A 10056-nucleotide genomic window follows, 5' to 3' on the forward strand; every position below is an offset into this window, starting at 1 on the left:
CATCTAGCAGTGCTCATGTTCATAAAAAGGCGTTACGGCAAAGCAAAACATAGTGTTATACTACTTCTGAGACGAAGAACGCGGTCTGCTTCAATCTATGTAGACTACTTCTGCTTTAGGTGATGCCAAGATAAAACTTGATACCTCGTCGAATAGATTTACTCTTGTTTCAAGAAGTCCAGATCGTCGATCGATTAGCATTTTCACCAGCACAGGGGACTTGGCTAACAGAAGCTTGATAAGTTGCGTCTCACGCGGTGTTCCTGCATAGCACTTTAGCTCAACTTCCCGAAGGTAGTTAAGTGTCATGTCTGAAAAATGCTCGAGCTCGAGGGATTCCAGAATACGGTTATCATCTTTTGCACTGTAAACCTAATAAAGACAACAAGAAGTCAACTCTCGTATCATTGAGGATCGAAGAAGGCACTAAATAAGAAAGAATGAAAAGACTCGAAGCAATAAGAACCTCGATTTTAAGATACTCCAAGCATGGGAAGCTTCTTATCAAGCAAAAGCGTGTGAGAGCTCATGTGATGATTCTATCAGGCGCATATCAGTAATGTAAAATCGTTTGACACTCTTAAGATCAAAGGGAAGCCGTGTTGGTACTTGATATCCTTCTTCAGCATCGAGCTAGGAAAATTTTACCAAAATTCAATACGAGTCAGCCCAAAAGAAATTTTGTCTGATAAAGTGCATAACAATGAAATCATGAACTAACGCTTACCGCAAAGTTGAAGTTAATGAGGAGGTGCTCGAGAGCAGGACAAGACTTGAAAACCTTTGCAAAATCGAGATGCTGTGCACTCATATCGAAACCAGTTAGAGATACTTTTAACAGACGAGGGACATTCTTTAGGCAGATGGAACTTATAATTCCTGTGAAATCAAACGATTTCAGCATGGGGGCATTAATGTCGACTGAATCTCCATCATCTAACCTAAACCACACCAACTTCTCAAGCAACGGGCAATGAGATTCTAAATTTTTCAGCAATTCAGTAGACATTGTGACTAAATATAGTTCCAGACTAATCAACTTATTGAATCCTTTAAAGGTTGACGGAGGATCCATTAAGCAACCTTGAAGATTAAGATGCGTCAGTTGTGAACACCTGAAAACCGAAGAAGGCAATTTGAATAGCCTATACTGACGAGGCTACTAGTCGAGGTCAGAATTTTAACAGAAGAAACCAGAACTATCATCAAGGAAATCAGTTTTTTAGAGGAAGAAAGCCTTTTATGCAGTGTGAGTATTGTCATCTTACTGGTCATACTAAGGATAACTGCTACAAGTTAATTGGTTATCCTAATGATTGGAAACAAAGGAAGAAAGGTGAATACAGTGGAGGAAATGGTGGAAATTATAAAGGAGGAAAATCATTAGCTTCTGTTAACCATGGAGGATATGAAGTCCAAGTTGAAAGTAGTAGCCAACGGTTATTCACTTCTGCAAACAATGTATCAGGGAAACATGAGGATCCTGGACAAATAGCATCTACCAGTCATGCATCTTGTAGTCATGAAGTTAACAATGCATATGTGGAAAAAGGACATGGATTCACGGAAGAAGAGTACAAACAAATACTAGGACTGCTTCATAAAGATCAAGATCCAGAGGCTAGTTACAACATGACAGGTAATGCTACCTGCTTAACGCGTAATTGTTTTTCAGAAGAGTGGATAGTAGACTCCGGTGCTTCTCACCATATAGCATCAAAGGAACACTTGTTGACAGCAATTGATAGATGTACCTCAAAGAAGGATCAGGTGAATTTACCCACAGGAGCCAAAGTTAATGTTTCATATGTTGGTAATGCTCCTATATTTGAGAAGGACATAGTGAAAAATGTGTTATTTGTTCCAGATTTCAGATTTAATCTGTTATCAGTATCAAAAATTACAAGGGTATTGTCTTGTTTTGTCTCCTTTTACCCTGACTTCTGTGTCTTTCAGGACCTTCACAGTGGCAAGGTGAAGGGGATTGGTAAGGAAAATGGAGGTTTATACATCTTCAGGAATAAAATTGCACTGTCTAAGCAAACTAATTCAAAGAAAGCTGCTCATCAGAAAAGTCAAACTCAAACACTTGTGGCTGCTGTGACTGATCAAGATTGTAAACTTTGGCATCGAAGACTTGGGCATGCTTCTGCACAAGCCATGAAACACCTGAAGTTGCTTCATAACAACAAGGAAGATGAATTGTTGAATAAATGTTCAATTTGCCCGCTAGCTAAGCAAACTAGACTATCTTTTCCAACTAGTAGTTCTAGAGCTAATCTACCTTTTGAACTTGTGCATATGGATCTCTGGGGACCCTACAGAACCCCCACCTTTGATAAAAAACAATACTTTCTAACTGTGGTGGATGACTATAGTAGATTTACCTGGGTTCACTTGTTGCAGCTTAAGTCTGAAACTCTTGTAGCAGTCAAGCATTTTCTGATAATGATAAAAACTCAGTTTAATGCACATGTTAAAGTGGTGAGATCTGATAATGGTACAGAATTTTTCAATTCTCAATGTATGAGTATGTTTCAGGACCTAGGCATAATACATCAAAGCAGTTGTGTTCATACACCACAACAGAATGGCGTAGTAGAAAGGAAGAATAGACATATACTTAATGTAGCAAAAGCTATTAGATTTGAGTCTCATATGCCACTTAAATATTGGGGAAAGTGTGTTGTTGCTGCAGTTTATTTGTTGAACAGGTCACCATCTTCGGCGTTAAATGTAAAAATACCATATGAAGTGTTATACTCTAAACCTCCATCTCTGTCTCATTTGAGAGTGATTGGATGCTTGTGTTATGCTTCTACTGTGCCTAAAGGTGACAAGTTTGCAGAAAGGGCTAAACCAGCAATCTTAATGGGATACTCCGACACTCAGAAGGGTTACTTGCTCCTTGATCTCCACACTAAACAGTTTTTCGTTAGTAGAGATGTTATATTTAAGGAACATGTCTTTCCTTTTGCTCTTTAACAAGGTGTGGTTCAATATCCAACCCTATCACTCTCATCCAATCCAATAGCACTTGATTCAGATATAGTTGAAGATAGCTCAGGATGTTATTTTGATGAGGACATGCAGATAAATGAGTCCACAGGTGGTATTGATGTTGTATCTGAATTACAACCTGGTAACCTACAGTTGAACCAAATGAAGTTTGTTTATTCCCTGAGAATATTATACCTCAAGTTGACCCTCCCCAACTCAGACATACTACAAGACCTATCAGGAAACCTATTTGGATGAAGGATTATGCCGCTCCTACCACGAAGAAATCTAGTAAACATCCTCTAGCTAATCATCTTTCTTATGATAAGGTTAGTCCATCTTATCATAGATATTTGGCCAATTTTTCTGCATTGGTAGAGCCTAGAAACTTTCAGGAAGCAGCGGCAGATGCCAAGTGGATTCAAGCTATGCAACAAGAAATGCAGGCACTGGAAGATAATAACACCTGGAAAGTGGTAGATTTGCCTCCAGGAAAGCATGCTATCGGATCAAAATGGGTCTATAAGATCAAATACCAAGCAAATGGAGAAGTGGAGAGATACAAAGCAAGATTAGTTGCCAAAGACTATAGTCAACAAGAGGGGCTTGATTACCATGAAACATTCTCACCAGTAGCCAAAATGGTCACTGCGAGGTGTGTTATTGCGTTAGCAGTATCTAAAGGTTGGTTCTTATACCAGATGGATGTATATAATGCTTTTTTACAAGGAGATCTTTGTGAGGAGGTATATATGACGATACCATATGGTTTTAGGAAGCAGGGGGGGAGCAGAAAAAAGTGTGTCGGCTGCTCAAGTCCTTATATGGACTTAAGCAAGCATCGAGGCTGTGGAATATTAAACTAGCTGCTGCACTGTTAAATGTTGGATTTACCCAAAGCATCCATGATTATTCCTTATTTATCTTGAGAAAGAAGGAAGGGATGGTCCTCATTTTGGTATATGTGGATGACTTACTAATCACAGATGACAATGCAGAATTAATTGCAGAGGCTAAGGAGGTGCTGCACAAGCAGTTTAAGTTGAAGGACTTAGGTGAACTTAAATTTTTCTTGGGAATTGAAGTTCTCAGATCCAAAGATGGTGTTATTTTAAATCAGAGAAAGTATGTATTGGAGCTCATTTCTGACATAGGGCTTAGTGGTGCTAATCATGTGACTACACCTTTGGAGCTCAACTGGAAGTTAACTACATTAGAATATGATCAAGCTACCAGTCTTTCTGGAGATGATCCCATTAGTGACATTGGTTCCTATCAAAGACTGGTGGGAAAGCTTATGTATGCCACTATCACCAGGCCTGACATCAGCTATGCAGTTCAGACTCTTAGTCAGTTCATGCAATCACCCAAACAGTCTCATTGGGAAGCTGCAGTTAGAGTGGTCGGATATCTTAAAGGTACTATTGGTCAAGGTGTATGGCTTCAAGCTAAGGTTGCAACTGAGTTGACATGCTGGTGTGATTCTGATTGGGCAGCATGTCCCAATACAAGGAGGTCTGTTACTGGTTATGTAATCAAGTTTAGGGAGTCTTTGATTTCCTGGAAATTCAAGAAGCAACAGACAGTATCAAGGAGTTCTACGGAGGCTGAATACAGAAGTATGGCCTCTGCTGTAGCTGAGGTTACTTGGTTGCTTGGCTTGTTTAAGGAATTGGGTGTGTCTATCCAATTACCTGTTGCAGTTTTAAGTGACAGCAAGTTGGCTATGCAGTTTGCAGCTAATCCCACCTTTCATGAAAGAACTAAGCATATTGAGATCGACTGTCACTTCATCAGAGACAAGATCAAGTCTGGCATGATTCATACCATATATGTTCCTACTCAACATCAACTGGCAGACTTACTGACTAAAGGTTTAGGACATTCTCAACATCAGCACCTCATTGTTCTCATTGGCAAGCTGGGAGTGCTCAACATTTTGCACCCTCCATCTTGAAGGGGGGTATTACATTTTATAGACTGTCCACGTGGACAGTTAGTTAGTCAGTTTCCAGCTTCTTCTCTATTCTCTTCTGTTAAGAGTTCACCATTGTTGCAGAGTTGAGTTTTTCAAGCTCACATTTTAACAGTATACCAATAATCACCAGGAACCTGTAGAAAATAAACAATAATACGAAGTAAGGAATCCCAAATTATCTTGGACGGAATTTCCATTCAAATTTCCAAATCAACATAAGAACAAAAGAAACGAAAACTAACAATAATACGAAGTAAGGAATCCCAAATTATCTTGACAGAATTTCCATTCAAATTTTCAAATCAACACAAGAACGGAATAAACACTTCCAACAATAATCACCAAGAACCTGTAGTAGCTACACAATAATACTAACGAGTCTCCAAACTATTTGGACAGAGTCGCTATTCGCATAATCAAATCAACAAAAGAACGAAAGGAACACTTCCAACAATAATCATCAAGAACCTGTAGTAAATAAACAATAACACGAAGTAACAGATCTCCAAATTATCTGGACAGAACAGCTATCAACTTGTCAAATTCATTCTAGTTGAAAATCAGTCAACCATCTCCTCTTAATATCTATGTTACATGGTGTTAGAAATCGGCCAGAAATAAAGTAAACCACAAGCAAAAAGAAAACAAGAACACACAGATTTACATGGAAACCCCTTGCGGGAAAAACCATGGGTCGCACCGCGAAACTTTCTAGGCCGGTTCAACAAAATTCGGGTCACAACTCTAATATATGGATATGCTAATTTGCCTTAAGATAACCCATATGGTAATGTAACAGCATGGATATGTACCAATTAAAAAATCCATGTAATATACATGTTGATATCTATTAATGGGCATTCTTACAACATGAACACCTTTCATCAATACTTCATAGATTTTTTCAATGTGGGACAATTGGTTCATAACAATCGCTTTCGCTTGAGAACCAACGACCTCGTTGGTCACGGCTAAGCCCAGTTGGTCATGGCTGGCACCCCTCTTGGGTCCAGGCCACCACTCCTGGCGCACAGGCCGCTACTCTGAGTCGCGGCTCCACACGTTGATCGATCCTCGTTGGTCACGACTGGCACCCCTCTTGGGTCCAGGCCACCACTCTTGGCACGCAGGCCACCACTCCGAGTCATGGCCCAACACGCGGGACTCTCAATGAAAGCACCAATATTATAAACCAAACGGGAGAGCCCAACTCAAAAGACTAGTCTAGTATGTGGGAGAACCCATTTGGTATATAACCCCATTAGAATTTCTCTATTTTTTCAATGTGGGGCAATTGGTTCATAAAATTGAGGTCGGCCATATGAATCCTCAATGACCATGTTTCTTCATTTAAACTCATCTCATGCCATCATTATGAAAAATAAAATAAAAGCAAAAGTAGAGATAATGATCAAAAACACACTTGAACAGTCACTTCATACATTTATTATACTCTGAGATTAAAGTTCATTCAAGAAAGCTAAAGGAAATGATAAGAACACTAGTAAAACTAAACAAGATCTAATGGAAGAAAAATTTTAAAGCTTACAGGGGAAGATGATTGATGATGATGGTATCAATGTGCCTTTTTTCTCTTTCAGGAATTTTGTCAAACATCTTACGCTCAATCCTTCTGACTTCTGTCAAATGCTTCCGTTCTTAGGCCAAAATTTGTAAATAGTATTTTTTTTTTAATCCTAATATATAGGATGGGGGTTTGGAGTTATTTAATTGTTTTGAAGGGTATACTTGTAAAATACTAATTTTCAAAAGAGTGAAGCGTCAAAAATGCACCTATTTTACTGGACCTCGAACCGATGATTTGGACGAGTGTGCCTTTTATACAATTATTGAGGGATTCATACATACTCCCCGTAAAGTTTGGAAGACCACGATTGATCCTGGAAGGGAATAAAAGGGCAGGCCGGTGCACTAAAGCTACCGCTATGTGTGGTGTCCGGGGAAGGGCCCCACCACAAGGGTGTATCGTACGCAACCTTACCCTGCATTTCTGCCAGAGACTGTTTCCAAGGCTTGAACCCGTGACCTCATGTACCCTGCATTTCTGCCAGAGACTGTTTCCAAGGCTTGAACCCGTGACCTCCTGATCACATGGCAGCAACTTTACCAGTTACTCTAAGGCTTCCCTTCTAATCCTGGAAGGGAATGAATGGTAAAAATATCCGACACTGATGACGCGGCTAACAAAAACTTGATAAGCAGCAACTCAGACGTCGTTCCAGTTAAGCAACCTAGAAATATTCGAGCTGAAGGGATTCTGGAATAGGATTATCCTCATCGTCGTCATCTTCAATACGAGCCTAAGAAAGATAACAAGAAGTCAACTCATAGCTAAAGTGCATAATAATGGAGTTATCAAGTAACATTTACCCCGGAAATAATGAAGTCAAAGAGGAGGAGGTGTTCGAGAGCAGGACAAGACTTGAAAACCTTTGCAAAATCAAGTTCCAAATGTATCAATACGATCACCATGCAGAAACAGTTTTACCATGCGATCGAGGGACATTCTTTAGGCAGATCCAACTTATATTGCCTGAGAAATCGAAAGATCTATCTCCAAGATAAGAGTAAGGTCTACGTACACTCTACTCCCAGACGCCTAGATGTGCATTTTATCAACGATGTTTTTCTCTACAAAAACAAACAAGCAGATGAGAGGACGTTAGGAAGCATTAGTCCAAGATAAGTACAAAATTCACAAATCACAAATATATTTGGCCATAGATTTTGGATCATATTTGTAAAGATTTTCTTCAAGTATCTGTTTGGACATAAAGTTTCATTCAAAATCTGACCTTCAGATATGTTCAACAACCAGTTTTTGGGAAAAATTTCACTTTCACTCAGAAAACTTCGACTTTTTCCGAGTAAAATACATGTCTAAGCACAAGTTCAAGGTACAAATATAACAACTTCAAGAACTCAATTGTCTGAGAATCAACTATTTTGAGAGGGAGGGAGTAGTTTGTATATACGTTTTATCTGAAGATTCTTTATTCAAATTCACACCAAACATTAGTTACTTTGCCCATCGTATTTCGAATGAATTGAGACAAAGGGAGTACCAAATGGGGTTTGGCCCTAGATTTCACTTTATTTAGAAGTTACCAAATTGTGGTTGAAAATGAAGTTGTGTTTGATATACTTTTTGCAAAGGTTGTTTAAAATATATTCAGTGTTTGTAGAGAGGTCCACCCAAACTTTATAGTGAGTAATTGACATATCTCTATTAAAGAAATAGCGATGCCCCCGATACTTTCAATTCATGAGACCAATCAGACCCTATGGGCGGTCAAGGTCCCCACTCACCAGGTCTATGCACATGCTCTCTCGCGGAAGCCTCATATGCTCTATACTCAACTCATAAGCATAAAGTTTCTCCAACTCTTTGCTAATCGAAAGTTAGTTAGCCAATAGATGGTTGAAACAATAGTTCAAGCAGGCCATGGGCTTCCAAAGTCCAAACACATCATAAGCTAATACACCAGTGATAAGCTGCATTTCAAGCCTTTTGTCTTTTACTCCTCCGAGCTGAAATATCGTAAGGTGATTCAATGTCATATCTGAGAAACTTGGTACAATTTCATTACTATCCATAGGTTCATCACCATGGCTCTACCGAGATCAAGTGCTTCAAACTTGTCATGTTCAAGGAACTGACCCGGCAGAGAATCAACACATTGTGATCCACACATATTGAAACAAACCACTATTATATCAATGCATGTGCATGTCACACTCCATAAATCATTCACGAGTAGGAACAAAGGTAAGAATCCTCGAACAGGTAATGTCAATGCAATTACAGAACAAAACTGATCAAAATATCCATCCAATTACAGCAAGCCAGTAAATAACATTCGATTACTCGTTCATGTGCAGACTGTAAATGTAAACAATTCTTAAACATGTAATGACAATGTTATTACACGACAAACTAATCAAAAAATCCATTGATCATGTTCCGGACGTTATGGCAAGGAAAAACACACTGTTATACTCTTCCATATCAGTATTTGTTTTCTCTTATCAATTTTAACTTCTAAGGCATCGTGATCTGCTTCAATTCTCGTAGACACTTTTGCTTTAGGTGACGCGCGCAAAACTTTTGATAGCTCCTCAAATAACATGATCCAGAACATATTGATAGATTACCATTCTCTCCAATACCGGGGAGTTGGCTAACAAAAATTTGATAAGTGCACCTCAGATGTTCTTCTCTGAAGTACTTTAGCTCAACTACCTTGAGGTGATCAAATGTCACGCGCGACAAACGTTTGAGGTCAAGTATTCTTCAGCACCACTATCAGCATAATTGTAAACCTACGAAAAATAATATAAATATAAATATATAAATGTATATATGTAACGCCCCGCATTTCGGGCTACAATATAGACCATGATTCCGATGCGTTGATAATCCCGAAGCCATAAATCCTATGCCAATATGGCATGTTAATTATTTGCATAGTATGTGAATCCATTCAAGCTTGAATTTAGACCATAGAGGTCCTTCAACTCAAGGACGAGTTGAAACTATTTCGATCGATTAAGTTTTAGTGGACGTTGTAATTTGTGTCAGCTTCCATCGACTATAACTCTCTGTATATGTCGAATTAGAGATCCTACTATGTGTCAAATGATAGGTCTTCGAGTTAGCTTTCCAACGATATCAATTTTGCTAAAATCCGGCACCCGAGCAAGAAGTTATGGCCTTTCAAAGTAGTATGCGTCGCCCAACCAATCGCACATGGCCCCTAAAAAACATAGGCGATAGCATAGGCGGCGCCTATGTAAACATAGGCGATAGCATAGGCGGCGCCTATGTAAAGGTTTCAAGTGACTTAAACACTCCGTTTTTGGGGCAAAATGGTCCTTTTTCCACCCTTATTTAGCCATAAATACGAAATTCAGTTCCCAAAGACCCCAAAATACACCTTCATTCATCAAAATTGTTCAAAAACTCTCTCTAGGGTTTCAAAAAAAAAACTCAAGTAGTTCAAGATTCAGCCATGGGTTTTCAAAACAAATTGAAGATTTGGAATCTCCACAACGTA

This window comes from Capsicum annuum, chromosome 12 (genome assembly GCF_002878395.1).
Source record: "Capsicum annuum cultivar UCD-10X-F1 chromosome 12, UCD10Xv1.1, whole genome shotgun sequence".
NCBI lineage: Eukaryota > Viridiplantae > Streptophyta > Magnoliopsida > Solanales > Solanaceae > Capsicum > Capsicum annuum.